This window comes from Cavia porcellus, unplaced genomic scaffold (genome assembly GCF_034190915.1).
Source record: "Cavia porcellus strain 051 isolate PalLab524CR breed Dunkin Hartley unplaced genomic scaffold, mCavPor4.1 scaffold_34, whole genome shotgun sequence".
In the NCBI taxonomy this organism is placed as follows: domain Eukaryota; kingdom Metazoa; phylum Chordata; class Mammalia; order Rodentia; family Caviidae; genus Cavia; species Cavia porcellus.
In genome coordinates this window covers 17,078,466-17,096,159 of record NW_026947517.1, presented here as the reverse complement: position 1 = coordinate 17,096,159, position 17,694 = coordinate 17,078,466, and the positions used below count along the sequence as shown (strand labels likewise).

The 17,694-nt window shown below is 36.8% G+C and overlaps 1 long non-coding RNA gene across 1 annotated transcript in view; it reads left to right on the top strand.

The window, feature by feature from the left end:
* The window catches only part of LOC111755150 (uncharacterized), a 79,934-nt gene extending 65,164 nt beyond the window's left edge, over positions 1-14,770 (top strand). Inside the window, exon 4 of the long non-coding RNA XR_010045548.1 lies at positions 13,609-14,770. This is a non-coding gene — a long non-coding RNA (uncharacterized LOC111755150). The remainder of the gene's footprint in view (positions 1-13,608) is intronic.
* Positions 14,771-17,694: the final 2,924 nt, after the last annotated feature.

The following is a 17,694-nucleotide window of genomic DNA, read 5'->3' as shown; positions in this document are numbered from 1 at the left end:
AGTGCTGTCAGTGTACTGCAGTGAGACTTATGTGTACAAATGTATATAACCCTTTGTTTTTCTACTTTCCTTCAAAAAGATTTTAAAATTGCCTGATAGAATCAATAACCTTGTCTACAGTTTGATGCAAAAGCCCACAGTTAAGTATAGTGGAGCACACATACAGAAAAGAGACCACATAGTTCCCGTGAGATGTTTGTCAAGGCTCATGAGAAGACAACTCCGTGGAGGTATGTGTTCCCGATTATTACATTTGAATGAGTTTCAGGTTTTCTCACTGTTGTTTATGTGAGGTAGACCAGATGACTACTTTAAGACATGGAGTTATATAATGTCCTATTTGTTTCTAGAGGATCAAACTCATGACCTTGAGTTTGGTAAGCAGATGCTTATGCCACTGAGATCAATCCTCAGGACCCATAGAGTCTATTTTGGAATTTAAGTATCTAAAGAACTGCTTTGTTGGTGTGGCCCACTTAGTAATGTCAACTTGGATCACCCAGTGAACTGAGGCATCATGGTTTTGGGCATAGAGCATCCATTGAAGGATTGTTGCAAATTCCATCAAAGGAGAAATGGAGGGGAAGGGGCTGGGCTATTGATTCTCATGGAGAACCTGGTATCACAGTTTTCCAGATATGAACACAGAAATCATCATCCACATCAGAGGAGGAGCTCAGGACCTCATTAGTACTGTGCATGGCTACTGTTTTCTTTTGCAGTTTTCTGGCCCTCATCCTGAGCTTTTTGTCTTGGTTCCAGTACTGATCACTCAGCCTGATGGCACACATGCTGTGCCCAAGTGCACAAACTTTGTAGATTCCAACACTGAACTTTGACTCTTCCTAGTACACAACCTTGATAGAGACTTGCATGAGACATCGGCCGTGCCTCTATCTCCAGGTAAACTTGTGGTGGCCCTTGCCATTGGCTCTAGGTATTCAGCAGGACTTAAGAAGTATATTGTCATGAGTTTCAGATTGACAGCTGGATTCTTTAGGTATCTAATATGTGGACAGATCTACACCTCTCTAAATCTGACTTTTTGGGAGTGAATATTTTAATAGGATTTTATCAATTATAAGTTCCATATTAAATCTCTTTCCTTGCAAACCCTGACAACAACAGATGGGAAAGGGTAACAGGTGACATTTTTCAGACATGAAAAAGTTCTTTAGGTTGCTAAGGTTCCATGCCACTTTTCTCATGTGGAGAATCCCAGCTATATCAATAGCTTGGTTTTGAAGACTGTTGATAGATTCTCTACGGATATTAAGCCACTACATTCTGTGTTGCATGCTCAAGAAGCACATAGGTTAGGAACCTGTGTGGTGCTTCCTGTCACCTGGTCCTAGTCCTGTAGCCTATGCTACAAGGCCTCTGTGTACCTGAATTGCCAATAAGGGGTGCACTCACAGGTGCAGTCATTTTATAATGACAAATAATTTTCAAGTCTATTGGCATGTTATTTCCTGCTGTTGCATCTTTAACTTTTATGACAAAGAACATCTAAAGAAATTTATGACCATCAAGCTAACCCTGCAAAGAATACTGGAAGACAATTTAGGTACTCATAGAATAAAACTACTAAGCAAGGCAGACATTTAACCAGTATGGAAAGATAACATGTCAACAGTAAACTAATATATAACAGTTATAAACATCAATGTGAATGAGCTTAATTCACCAATTAAAAGAACCAGACTGGTAGAAACAATGGCCAATCACATGTTGTCTACAAGAAACCCATCTAACCCAAAATGAAACTCACAGACTGAAAGTCGAAGGATGGAAACAATACATCATGCAACATGAAGTAAAAAAAAAAAAAAAAAAAAAAAAAAAAAACAAGGGTAGCTATTTTGTTTGTAGACAATGTGAAATTCAAACCAGGAATGATTCTAAGACATAAAGAAGGTCACTACATACTGGTTAGAAGAAAACTTCACGAGGAAGAGATAACTATCTTAAATATATATGCACAAAATTCCAGAACACAACGTTATCCAAAGCAAGTATATATAGAAATGAAAAATCAAATAAGCAATAACACAATTCTAACAGGAGAACTTAACACACCATGAACACCAAGAGACAGATCAACCAGACATAAGTCAGCAAAGAAATAGCAGAACTAAATCACACCTGTAAACTAATGGACCTGATGGACATATACAGAATGTTCCTCAGAACAACAACAGAATCTATATTCTTCCCAGCATTACATGGAATATTCTCTAAAATAGACCATATACTAGCCCACAGAATATTTTTAAATAAATGCAAAAGAGTTGAAATTATCTCATGCATGTTATAAGATCATAGTGCCAAAAATATAGTAACTAATGATAAAAGAAACTGCAAAAATCACACAAACACAGGGAATTTGAATAACACACTCTTGAGCAATCCGTTGGTCACAGGGGAAATTAAAGAACAAATTAAACAATACCTAAAAGCAAACAAAAATACAGATACAACTTACTGGAATGTGTGGGATGCAATAAAGCAGTCCTCAGAGGAAAATTTATTGCACTGACTTCCCACATCAGGAAAACAGAAAGAATACAAATAAACAACCTGATGGCACACCTCAAATATCTAGAAAGACAAGAGCAAGTGAAGCCCAAAGTCAAAAGAAGGGAGGAAATTGTAAAAACCGGACCAGAAATTAATGCAATAGAGACTAAGAACACAATCCAAAGAATCAATAAATGAAACTGTTGGTTCTGTGAAAGAATAAATAAAATTGATAAGCACTTAATCTACCCTATTTAAAAAAGGGAAGAAAAAGCTCAAATTCATGAAATAAGGAATGCAAATGACAAAATCACAACAGACTCTTGGGAAATACAGAAGAACATCAACACTTATTTTAAAATTGTCTACTTTCATTGGGTTAATAACTCAGAAGAAATGGACAGATTCCTAGAAATATATGAAGCACCAAAACTCGATCAAGAAGATGTAAAACTACTGAATAATTCAATCTCCATTAATGAACTTGAAATTATAATAATTCTCCTTACATACTAAAAAGAACCCATGCCCAGAAGGATTCACTGTGGAATTGTACAAGAACTAAAAAGAAATTTAATGCCAGTACTCCTCAAACACTTCAATGAAATCAAAAGGAAAGCAATCCTTCCTTAATCATTCCTGGAAGCAAATATTATTCTAGTTGCAAAATCTGAGAAAGACCCAAATAAAAAGGAAAACTACAGGCCAATCTCAATAATGAACACAGATGCAAAAATCCTCAATAAAATATTGGCAAACAGGATGCCGCAAATCATAAAGATGATACACCACAACCAAGTGCGATTCATCCCCGGCATGCAGGGATGTTTCACCATATGTAAATCAATCAATGACATCCACAATATCAGTAAAACCAAAGGTAAGAATTACATGAGCATTTCTGTAGATGCAGAAAAAGCTTTTCATAAGGCGCAACTTCCATTCATGAAAGAACCTTAAAGAAAATTGGAATAGATAACCTTTACCTCAATATGATAAATGCCATCTATGACAAACCAACAGCTAGCATCATATTAAATGGCCAAAAGCTGAAGGCCTTTATCTTAAAATAAGGCACAAACAAGGATGTCCCTCATTGCTGTTCCTATTCAAAATAGTACTGGAAATACTAGCCAGAGCAATGTGATAATAGACAGAAATTAAAGTGGTAAAGATACAAAAAGAGGAAGTTAAATTATTATTATTTGCAGATGACATGATACTCTAAATAGAAGACCCTCAAAATTCCATTGGAAGTATCTAGGCAACTAGATACAAGAGATTCAGGGAAGTAGCTGGATACAAAGTCAATACTAAAAAATCTATAGCATTCCTATACACTAAGAACAAAATCATTGAGAGAGAAATAGGAGAAGCCACACCCTTCACAGTACCACCCCCCAAAAATGAAATACTTTGGAATTAATCTTATGAAAGAAGTAAAAATATAATCTATATAAGGAAAATTATAATATCCTGAAAAAGAAATTGAAGAGAATCTCAAAAAAGGGAAAGACATCATTTGTTCATGAATAGGAAGACTAAAGATTGTGAAAATGGCCTTTCTATCAAAACTGTTATACAGATTCACTGCAATCCCAATGAACATAGTACCAACATACCTCATAGATCTAGAGAAATCACTTCTAAAATTAATTTGGAATCAGAAGAGACCTAGAATAGCAAAGACAATTCTAAGCAGCAAAGGAAAGGCAGGAAGCATCACAATCCCTGAGTTGAACTTATACTACTAAGCAATCATGATAAAATCAACATGGGATTGGAATAAAAACAGATCTGAAGATCAATGGAATAAATTAGAAGATATGACCACAAATACAAACACACTCAACCATCTTATCTTTGATAAAGGGGCCAAACATGTTCACTGGAAGAAACATAGGCTCTTTAATGAATTGTGCTTGAAAAACTGGCTCACCATAGGCCAAAAACTAAAACTAGATCCATGCCTATCAAAATGTACCACACTAAAATGTAAGTGGATCAAAAATTTGAATATTATAAAAGAAACATTAAATTTGTTGGAAGATAAATAGGGTACAATTCTCGAAGACATAGGAGTAGGTAGAGAATTCATGAACAAGAATCAAACTACATGGGAAATACTTCCCAGAATCAATAACTGGGATCACATCTTATTAAACAGTGTTTGCATGTCAAAAGAAATCCCCAGCACAGTGAAAAAAAAACACAAACTGGGAAAAAATCTTAGAGAACCAACCATCCGTCAGACAAAGGATTTCTTTCTAAAACGTATGAGGAATTAAAAAAAAAACAGACCCTCAATAAATCAAAGATCTAATCCAAGAATAGCATTTGAGATGAATATACAATCCTCAGATGAAGAAATACAAATGGCAAATAAATACATGAAAAAATATTCACCATCATTATTCATTAGAGAAATGCAAATTAAAACCACACTGAGATTCCATCTCACTCCAGAAATAATGGTCAGGATCAAGAAAACTACTAACAACAAATGTTGGGGAGGCTGAGGGGAAAATGGAACTCTCCTGCACTCTTCATGGGAATTTAAACTTGTGAAGCCATTATGGAGGTCTGTATGGAGATTTCTCAAAAAGCTGGAATAGGAAGTCCCACTTGACCCTGCTATTCCACTTCTAGGCATAGTCCCAGAAGAACTGAAAGCTTCGTACTTCAGTAATATATGTACACCCATTTTTATAGCAGCACAACTTGTAATAGCCGGATTTTGGAAACAGCCTAAGTGTCCACAAACTGAGGAATGGATAAAAATCTATGGTATTTTAATTCAATGGAGTACTACTCAGCTATAAAGAATGATTACATTGAGATATTTATAAATAAATGGATGCAACTTGAGACCTTACTCATATGTGAAATCAATCAAACTCACATGTATAAATACTGTATACTTTCCCTAGTGTAAGAGCCCGTAAAAGTAAATAAGAGTTTCCACATTACATTGCTTTGGAGACTTATAATGTCCCCACTCATTAGTTGGAATGGTTTTATCCTGGGTTGTTTGATTTTATTATCTGTGATGGTATGAACAGCTACTTTTAAGAAAACAAGACATTATAATAGCCACTGCTAATTTAATATCATCTTGCTTTGAAGTGCTACCATGCTTTTGTTCTTCTGTTTTCATTGGTTACATCATGTTTTATCTTATTGGATTTTATTATGTGTGATAGTATAAGCAAATGTTTTATGAATAATGAGATAATATGGTAACACTTTTCCATTTTGTGTTATTTGGTTTTGAATGCCCTGTAATAATTTCATTCTCTTTAATGGTTTTATACTATTTTATTATGTTTGATACTATTGTATATGAAAGTATACTCAACTGTTTCAAGGAAAGAAATTATGGTAGCTACTGATATATGGGGTTGTCTTGTGGTAAAATACTGTGTTGCTTAAATTGTTCTGTTCTGAAAAAATCGAATTTGCAAGTCTCCCAAATCTTTTACTGATTTTGCTGATGTGAAAAAAATGTAGGATGCACAATCTGAGTTCCCAGTAATCAATTAATACAACTTTATAGACCTATTTGAAATCATGGAAATTCAACTAGAGGCTTTCCCTATTCCATCTAGAATTGGCCTTTAACCTAATGATTCTGCAACATGTTACTAGACTTCTACAAGCACAAGCAGGATAAGTTTCTCAGAGCCTCCCTTCTCATTTTTGATTTACATTTACACAGTGTGTAACAATGCCATGGCTCTATGGTCAGCAGACGCTCATGTCTTTGCTTCAAACTACTGTTTCTGCCATCAATACTATATTAACATTGTCTCATTAACCTATTTGTGTTATTCAAACAACTCTAGGCAAAATGCAATTTTACTCTTCAATTGAGCTAATGAGTTTCACACGGTCTTTTCTCATTTTCTTACAGAAACTTGCAATTTAATTTTTCCTTATTATCACCACTATGAGTTTCATACTCATTTGGTCTAAAAAATATTATGCATGCTGAGAAACAGTATTGACAAAAAAAAGTGTTACCCTGTCCTCAGCATCTCATGGCTCAGACTGACAAATTCTCTTCTGTTGAGCATGGTGACTAAGCATAAATGTAATGAGATAGGGCAAATGTCTATCAGTATTCAGTAAAACTGAAAGGCCACATCTGTGAGTGAGAGAAAGTGGCAGTGATGAATGAGACCTGAGTGTTGTGCACTTGCGATTGATGTAATATATAGAAAAATGTTGGAGCCATTGAAGCTGAATACACATGCAAGCCCATGGCATGGCCTGCACATGACTGAACTGAGAATGAGGAGACATAGCAAGGGGAAAGATAGGGCAAGATAGTTTACATCATTTAGCATTAGTTACATCAATTAGCATCATTTGTTGCTCTGAGGGATCCTTGAACCCCTCACAAGATCCTGCTCAGGTTTCCTCCATTGTCCACTAAACTCCTTTCTGGTTCTGCTTAAATACTTGCTACCCAGCATCATTCAGCCAGGTGGTTAGCAGACTTATGAGCTCTGCCAAGAATTTTAATTCTCCTACATCCCTAAAGATTGTGTCACTTGTTTCATTGTTTTGCTCTTTTGCCATGCACCTATTTGAGGGGTTGGGGATCCAGTAATGGAACCCAAAATCTTGTTGCCTCAACAGGGACTCTAGAGTGGAGATGTCTGATGTAGAGTGTAACTTACTTTTACTGAGTTCCTGGGGTGGAATACAGCCCTCAGAGCATGTCTATTTCACTTTCTTTGGAAAATCCTTTCATTTTCTTTGGAAAAAATCCCTTCATCCATTAAATCATGGAGAATTTTATGTCTGAAGTGCAACAGAAACATAATGCAAAACTGCATTTCCTTAGGAAGGCAGGCCATGTTATGTCCGAGGATAGTTTGGTGCACCTTTTGTGGGAAATTCATGATCATTCTCCTTGTTATTCTGAGGTCGGTGTGGTCATTGTGTCAGATTGGGAAAAACATATGTAAACTGCTGCATTGAGGAGCTTTGAGCTCTGATCTCTGTCTTGCACATTTGGTATCTTTGCGGGGATGCTGTGACATTTGGCAGGCAGGCACAAGGAACAACACAGGGTTGGCTTCCCAGTTTTCCTGGATGCCTCACTTGTGCTGCTTCTCACGTCCTCCTGCTGCTGCCTCCAAAATATGCAAACCCTGTAAAACCTCTGGGCAACTCTTCCCATCTTGGACTTCCCAGACAAAAGATGGCCCAAGAAGGTAAACAACATGATGAATTAATTGCTTGACCTGTTTTGTATCAACAGGAAAAGAGCCCCACTTTGAAAGTTTGCAGTACTCTATTTAAAGAGTTAAAAGGGGCAGGGGTTATTCTCAGTGGCCTAAGTGGCTGTGTGACACCCACAAATTTGTGAGTTCTGTCCCATGTTCCAAACAACAAAAACAAGAAAGATAAAGAGATTAAAATGGCTGTCAAGGAATATGGATTTAAAAGTACTTTTGTAATTGGCATTATTGAGGGTATCATTCATGGTTGTGAAATGACACCTTTGCACTGGAAACTCTCAGTGCATACTATTATAACTCCAGCCCAACATCAGGTTTGGCTTAAGAACATACTGCTGCTGAGGACAAGCAAGCTACAAATAATTTTAATTGCTATATTCCTATAGGAGCTGCTGAATTATGAGAGGAGAGAGATTTTTCAGATATTTGCCATCAAGTTAATTGCCACCCTCTGGCTATTATCCTCAAATTGCTTTTAAAGCTTGAAAAAGAATCCCTGAAGCAGTGGACACACAAGGATTTTTAGTACTATTAAACAGGAGGACACTGAACCTTGCCTTGCCTTTATAGAAGATTAAATAAAGCTATTGAATGCCAGGTGGACAACAAGGCAGTAGCCTCTATCTTGTTAAAGCAATTAACATACAAAAATGCAAACCAAAGCTACAAAAATGTTTTAAAAGATGTTTCTATGATAACCTGACACTAGCTTGGAATTCTCTGGTATGTTTTAGAAGCTTCCTACTACTTTTCATGATCCTTTACCTCCTGGACAGCTGGCCAGTTCTTTCCTGTTCACCTGCATCAAAAAAGAGGCACTTTCATTATCCTTGGCCTCCTTGATGCTGATAATATGGGCATATTGCTGCTTTAACTGTGATCTCTCTTACCCACTCAACTAATATTTTTGAATCTGTAGCCCAACTAATTGTCTTGCCTTGTCTCCTCTAAAACTTGTGATGTTACTCATGAAAATCAAGCATTTGGCTTTACTGTGGTGGCTACTGCTATTCCCAAGGGAGATGAATGCTGAAGCCTCTGTTTAACTATTGACAACCTTTTCTTTTCAGGATTGCTATACACTGGAGCTGATGGTTTTATTTTACTCCATTCACCTGGCAATCCTTTATTTCCCATTGTCAGTTCTATTCCCTCTCATCATTTGAGGATGTACTGAAACACCTATAGTGCTTGGAATTGATTTAATCAATACTATCTTACCACTTACCAAGGCTGACTTTTCCTTTTTGCTGTCCTCTGCTGTTCCCTCTGCAAGATGCAGGTCTGGGAATTTAGCTCAGTGGCATGAGTGCCTTCCTTACAAATGCACAGTCATGAGTTTGATCCCTGGGACCAAAAATAAAAAAAATCTGCAAGTGGCTTTGGCTGTCTATGTTGTTTCCATTTCTTTTGATATGCCCCATGATCATTGTTTGTCTTTATTTACCCTACTTCCCTTTTCTCTTCAAACTTATTTCATTAGCACCCCTTTAAATAGTGCCCTCACTGTCTTCACTGATGGAACCCCCCATCATGAAGCTGTAACATATGTTTTTATAATAATTGGAAACACCTATATTTACTACCAAAAACCTCTTGTCAATGCAGTGAGCTCTCTGTGTTATCCTTGCTTTGCAAATTTTTTCAACGCATGTCCTTAACTTAGTTACTGCCTCTTTATATGTACATAATACTATCTCACACTTATCTTCTCTTGTTGTCTCTCCTGTAGCAATAGACTCACACTTAATGTCTCTTTTTTACATCTACAGACTCCTCTTTGCCTTCACCATGCCACTCTTTTTTTTTAACATATAGGTAGTCATTAAGCCCTACGTGTTGTTTGATATGATAATGCTATTACTGATCAAGCACTGAATATTCTGTTCTCTCTTTTTTTTTTTTTCAGGCAAGGTCTTTTTAACAGAATGTCTCTATGAGCAGTTCAGGCTGATCTTTAGATTAATTTGTAGTCTATCCTCATTTGATAACACTAAAGAAAGACCCACCTTTTTTCACCAATCAGCTTGTTCTTTGCACAAATTGTTTCACATTCCGCCTTCTGCAGACAGAACTTTAATTTCCAATGCTTTCCATTGTGCTGCCATTGCTCCCCTTTTTCCCTGTGATGCTGTCAACTCTTATGGCCTCTGCTCCAGTGACTCATGGTAACATGCTACACAGTGTTCCTCCTTAAAACTTTTTCATTTCTTCAAGTTTTTATTGATACATTTTCTGTTTTATTTGTGCTTCAGCACTGCTTGGTGAATCTGCCCGGCATGTAATTCAACATCTCCTGGCTGCATTAGCAGTGAGTGTGTATCTTCCTTTTTTAAACTGACAATGGTCCGGCCTATACCTCACAGCCTTTTGCTTCCTTTTGTTCCATATAGCAAATTTGTTATGTAACTTGTATCCCCTATAATCCCAGTGGCCACACTGTCATTGAACAAGATCATCATTCACTGAAATCTCTTCTCTTAAAAGAATTAAAGGAGAAAAATGCTCTTCCTGCACAATTTTTTTTACTATTCTGTCCATGGAGCTATTTACTGTAAGTGACTTCTCTTTCCCAACAAGGCTTTCTTCTTCCCTAATTCAAATATGTTTTTACCAGGCTATATCTCTGACAAAGCCTTTTGTATCATACAAAACACCTCCAGACTCAAGTGGGCAGGGTCTGGTGCCCCTGCTGAACTGGGTAAGATGGGATACTTCTATGCTGTTGCCAAGGGCTTGTGTGGATTTATGCTTATTGTGTTTGCCCTACATGGAATGAGTTGTCACCACAGGCTACACAACATAATTCCACCATTTCACCTCTCCCTGAATCAAGCCTTGGATCCTTTTATGCCAGATCTCTGGTAGTTGGTGTATAACAAATCCAACTTGTTGATTTGTGGCTGTAAATTCTAAGTTTGTAAGAAGGTATTATAATTTGGCTTGATTAAGGATGTGCTCAAGTGTGCTCTGATTTTATAAGTTGTTTGTCAGTCTGTCCACATATCAGTTGCCTGTTTGTCCAGTTGGCTTGTAAGCAGGTGCTGAAAGTTGCTGAGCATCTGATTGTTTATACTAATAAAGCAGAAAACAAAAGTGCCCATACAGGAGTGCTCAAGGTGCCCAGAACATCTGGGAAATGTCCTGAGGTCATGGAGTGCTGGAGGTGAACAAGTGTTCTAGCACAGCGAGCACAGAGTGTAAGAAGTGAGCTTGTTTTCTTCTATTTCATTCCTTCTGTTTTTATCTAAGCTATCTTCTGTTTTTAATCTCTCCTGTGGCAATGGACTCACACTTAGTATCTTTTTTTTACATGTACAAATTATTTACCCTCACAATGGGGCACTTTTTCCTTTATATAAATGTGGTCATTAAGCCTAACCTGGCTTTTTACAAGATAATGCGATTTCTGATCAATGATTGCATATACTCTACAGCCCCCCACTCCTTTGGCCTTTTTGAGGCAGTTTTCTCTCTATGAAGTTCAGTCTGGCCTTGTGTTTACTCTGTAGTCTACCCTCTTTTTGATAACACTAAGCAAAGCCATGTCTTTTTTTCACCAATACACTTGTTTCTTGCATAAATTGTTTGACATTCCACCTTCTGAAGCTAAAGATTTTTTTCCCTCACTGGTTTCCATTGTGCTGCCATACCTCACCCTTTTCCCTGTGATGCTGTCAACTCTCATGGCCACTGCTGCAACGAACCTTGGTAAACATGCCACATACTGTATCTTGATTTCTTTTTCATTTCCTCATGCTTCTGTTGACACATTTTCTGGTTTTATTTGTGCTTCACCGCTGCATGGTGAGTCTGCCCGACATGTAATCAACATCTCCTGCCTACATTTGCAGTGATGGGTGTATCTTCTTTCCTTAAACCTGATAATGGTCCAGCCTATATCTCACAGGCTTTTGCTTCCTCTTGTTCCACATGGAACACTTCTCATGTAATTTTATCCCGTATAATGCTACTGGCCAAGCAATCACTGAACAAGCTCATTATACCTTCAAATCTCTTCTCTTGAAACAATTAAAGGAGAATAATGCACTTCCTGCACAGGTTCTTACTATTCTGTCCATGGTGCTATTTACTGTAAGTCACTTCTCTTTCCCAACAAGGCTGTCTTATTACATAATTCAAATATGTTTTTACCAGGCTATATCTCTGACAAAGCCTTGTGTAGTATACAAAACACCTCCAGACTCAAGTGGGGAGGGGCTGGTGCCCCTGCCAACGTGGGGAAGAGGGGACATTTCTGTGTTATTGCCAAGGCCTTGTATGGAATCCTGCTCATTGTGTTTGCTCTGCAAAGAATGAGTTTTCACCACAGGCTACACAACATAGTTGTACAATTTCACCTCTCCCTGAATCAAGCCTCGGATCCTTTTATACAGGATCTCAGCTTGTTGGTCTATAAAAACTTGAACTAGTTGATTTATAGTTGTATATTCTAACTTTGTAGGAAGGTTTTGTTATTGGACTTAAGGATATGCTCAAGTGCACTCTGATTTTATAAGATGTTTGTCTCTCTGTCCATGTATCAGTTGTGTATTTCTTTAGTCTGTTTGTAAGCAGTTGTTGGGAGTTCCTGAGCTAGTGATTGTTCAAACTTGTAAAGCAGAAAGCAAAAATGCCCATACAGGAGTGCTCAAGTGGCCCAGAACTTCTGGGAAAGACCCAGAGTGCTTTAGGTGTACAGGTGTTCCAGCACTGGGAGCACCGAGTGTAAGAGATGAGCTAGTTTAACAAAGGAATATTGAATAAGTACACAAATGGCCTCTGAGGAACTTACATTATTCTCAAAAACCTCCACAAGCTCTGTGCTTATTTCTGTGTTTGTTTGAATCAGCACAGATTGTCTGTGTTCATTTATCCACTTGTCCGCTCTTTCATTTGGAGCTCAGTAATCTTTCTCTTTTCCATATCTGGATCACATAATGAAAGATTTGTTTCTTTACTGATTCGTAAAGTACGCTTGTACATTGTTGCCTGCTGTTTCAAATGTCACAAAGACTGGGGATATGGATGGAATATGTTGTTATTTATCATTGACTTGATAGTCTCATTATTTAGAAATGATATTATTAGGATGAATAAACAAAGTCCCTTATGACTGAGATTTCTGGACAGGGCTCTAATTGATAAATCAGAAAGTGGCTGCCTGGTAATGTTTTCAACCAGTTCTTATTTATTGATCAGAGACCTCAATGATCTCCATAGCCTTATAGGAGACAGCTTAACTAAAGTCATGAAATGTACTCCTCAATGTTCACATTGGTCAATATCAAAAGAATTAATACTTTTTTTGATTGAAGATGGCTGAGTAAAGGTTTCACATAGTTATGACAGTTGATTGTCATCAATTTCATGATAAATTAGATATATTCATATTTCTGGAGGAATAGACCCCTAAGATTGTAAAATGGGGATTAAGTATGGTAGCAAACTTTTGATTCATGTTCATACTTTTGCTAATAACAAAGACTTGTGCGATTCATATTCCACTAAAGGTCAATAAATTGGTCAGTAATACATAAGAAACTTCTTGGGTATTAGATAAGGGTGCTTGACTAAAATGGATATTTTATGTCAAAAGAGAAATTTAGATTTTTGCAAGGATGTCATGATACAATAATATGTATGGTTCTGATTTCTGATTTCCTATGTAAAATATGTCACTGTTAACATTGTAGGTATTCAAATGTTTAAATATCCATGGAGAGTAGAAAATACATTTCATTTAACGTTCTAAGGTGTTCCATGTTTAGATAAAATAGTAGTGTTAAGCTTATTGCCTCTAATATACTGTATTGTTATCAATCATTTCTTCTAGATGTCCAACAGCTAAGGTTTAGAGACCAAAAATGAGAGACACAGATGGGATAATGGATAGCCAATATTTTGGCCGCAGCACTTCAAACTTGGAGGAGGTCCAGGATGTAAAAGAAATTCTGCTAGCATCATCAAAAGATACTCAGTGAATACCTGGTATTCTGATCAGGAAGATGACGAGACCAAAAAAGAAAGTGAACTTTGATGAAGGTGTGCCTAAGGAGAGCCAAGATTCACCAGAGAAATCTCCTAAGCTTTCACACAAATCAACGTGGTCAGCAATGGCCATGACTCTTCCAGGTGGCTGACACTGACAGAAGAGATATGAGGAGCTAATGCATGGTTATAAGATTGTTCTTGAGGAGACCTAACTGGCCTTAATGGGAAGTACTGAACCAATTGTCCTTAGTGCAGTCCTTATGTTAGCTTGGTCTTGAACCTTCTGCAGAAAAGGCTGGCCTCTGTACATACAGTGCAATGTAAAATATGATCTATGAGTGAATCTCGGATCACTAACATCCTCTGACAATTGCTGGCTATGCTGGTAACTGACTACCATTATGAATGGATGGAATATACAGTGATGGAAGCTATAACACAGCTTCTCCATCTTCAGCTGGTCACCTATCTGTGTATCAACCAAACAAAAAGGAGGGATGTGTTGGAGCCATTGAAGCTGACTACTCAAGCAGGGCTGTGATATGACCCAGGCATGATTAAACTGAGAATGAAGAGATGCCTCAGGGGTCAAGATAGGACAAGGCTGAGGCCATCTAGACATTTTCTGTGGGATAGTTCTCTGCAGTTGGCATCGTCTGTTGCTCTCAGGGTGTCTTGAACCCCTACCAAGATCCTTATCAGGTTTCCTGCATTGTCCACTAAACCCCTGTCAGCATGAGTTGGCCAGCTGGCTAGCAGAGTGATGAGCTCTGCCAAGAATCACTCTTCTCCTGTATCCCTGAAGACCATGCTGTTTTTCTTATTTCTTAGAGCCTTTTTGGTACCCCCTTTTGGCATCTTGGTGTCTAAGAAAGACCCCAACATGAAATATAAAATGTATCTGTTTTAAAGACTCAGCCCTGAAATCTGGTATTGTTGGATGATGGCAGGACAAAGTATCAAACATGTTTAAGACAATTCAAGTAAACAGAAGCTGTTCTTTTCCACTGTATTTTTTTTTTGGTTCACTAATGCCAAATCCTCTTACATGACACAACTTTCCTCAGGATATTTCCACTCCAATCAATGACCTACATATGAATTATTTTCTGTAGGACACACACATAGATATGCATGTTTTATGATATGTCTCCACCCAGTCATCCTGATGAGAAAATTAACAATCCCGAGCCATCTCAGGCCTGAGAGGAGAAATAGAAATCTAATTTGTCCTTCCTCTGAGCTGGTGAAATTCATAAGGGGAATGGTGGAAAACTAGCCAATATGCCTATGTTGTGATTCTGTGGAATCTATTCCATTTCTCAGAAGAAAAGCAAGAATGTAACTTACATTTCCTGTGAGCTAACCACTATATTGGCTGGGAGAGGAGCACCACAATCACCTCTTCCCACCACCAACCATCTGACTGGTTTAGAGGACATGTTCATTTGATAGCAATGAAGGTATAAAAACAACTTAATGCTTGTATTACTTGATTGACTTTGCAGCCTAAAGGCTAGTATTCTTAAGCATGTATTTAAATTGTGAAATAATGGTAGAAGAAGTTGCAATAATTTCATAAGTATATGGAACTTAACACTCTCCTAAACACTCAATGGGTAACAGACGAAATAAAGGAAGAAACTTAAAAATATCTACAACCTAACAAGAATATAGATGCAAAATCCTGTACCTTACGGGATTCAATGAAAGCAGTCCAAATAGGGAAATTTATAGTAGTCAAATCTCACATCAGGAAATAGAAAGAACACAAACAAATAATGAAATGTTGCATCTCAATCTTTCAGAAGAAGAATGGCAAGACAAACACAAGTCCCATACAAGGGAGGAAATTATAAGACCAGACAAGAAATTCATGCAATGCAGAACAAGAAAAAAATTCAAAAAATTAATGAATCAAATAAGTGGTTCACTGGAAGAATAAACAAAATTGATAAACCCTTGGACAACCATATCAAAAAAGAAAAAAATAAAGGCTGAAAAACGATGCATTGAGGAATCAGAAGAATAAACTACAGATCTTGTGAAAATTCACAAGATCATCAATATCTACTTGAAAATTTTATACTTTCATAGGGTAGAAAATACACAAATGCACCAATTCCTAGATACATATAAAATGCTAAATCTGATCCAAGAAGATATAAAAATTCTGGAAAATACAGTATCAATTAATGAGAATGAAGATTTAATAAAAATTTATCCCCTGTTGGGCATGGTGGTGCAGAACTTGGGAGGCTGAGGTACAAGGATTTTTTTGAGTTTGAGACTAAACAAGGCTACAAAGTGAGCTCAAGACCAACTTGAACTGAATAATGAGAGCCTGCCTCATGAACACATTAAAAAATAAGAAAAGCAATGACAACAGAAAAGCAAATGGCCAACATAAAAAAGTCTTGGTCCCGGTGGATTTACTGCTGTATACTACAATAAATGTAGAAAACAATTTAAGTCCAATGCTGTTTAATGATATTGAAAGAGAAGCTCTTCTCCCTAACTCATTCCTTGAGGCAAGTATTACTCTGATGCTAACATCAGAGGAAGACCCAACCAAAAGAAGAAAACTATAGAACAGTTTTCCTAATGAACAGAGATGCAAAAATCTTTAACATCATACTAGCAAAGTGAATGTAGCAAATAATAAAGAAGATTTTAAAACCTGACCAACTTGGATTCAGCCCAGGAACGCAGGGGTGTTTCAGTACATGCAAATCAACAAATTTAAATGTCATATCAACACAGGCAAAAACAAAAGTCACATGGTGATTATCTCAATAAATGCACAATAAGCTTTTGATAAAGTCAAGCACTGATTTGTGATAAAAACCCTACAGTAAATAACAATAGATGACCTTTACCTCAAGCTGATAAAATCAAATAATGACGCAGCTGGGGATTTAGCTAAGTGGCATAAGCACCTGCCTTAGAATTTTGTGGTCATGAGTACCATCAGCAGTACCAATAAAAAAGAAAAAGACAAAAAAAATCAGACAATGACAAAGAATATCCAGCATCATACAAAATGGAGAATAAGTGAAAACTTTCATTCTACAGTTATGAAAAGAACATGGATGACTACTATGACCACTCCTATTCAACACAGCTCTGGAAACACTAGACAGAACAATTAGACAAAAGAGAGAAATAAGAATATGTATATAATAGAAAAGAGTTAAACTATCATTATTCACAGATGGTATGATATTCTAAATAGAAGATGCCAAAAACTCTACCACAACAGGCCTAGAATTAATAACCAAATTCAATAATGTAGCTGGAGAAAAAGTTGACAATCAAAAATCAATAGCATTCCTGTACACAATCAACACACTCACCAAGAGAGAAGTTACAGAAACCACACCATTTAACATAGCCTCCAAGTAAATGAAATACTTGGAAAGTACCTAACAAAGAAAGTAAAAGACTTATATACTGAAAATTATAGTACTTTGGAAATGATATTGAAGAGATTATCAGAAAATAGAAAAATATCCCCTGTCCATTCTTTTTTTTTTTAATTTAAGAGGAAAAAGAGAAAAACACAAAACAAACCAAAATGGTGTAAGGGTACACGTAATACAGAGCTACAAAAAAACAAAACAAAACAAACAAACAAAAAACATAACAGTAAGAAATCACCTGTTAGTAGATTACATATTATCATCTTGAAAATAGTTCCTCAAATCACAGTATCAAGGAATACAAGGTGGACATTCAAACAGGGAGACTGCAAACAGCTGTGTTCAATGATCCAAAAACATTGATATAGTCAGCTATTTAACACCCCTAAACACACTTGCTGTTATATCCGTTAGAGCTCTTTTTCTTTTTTTTTTCCCTCTCTTTTTTACAACAAAATTTACACATTTTGGATTTTATTACACCTTAGTGCTTATTACTTTTTTGG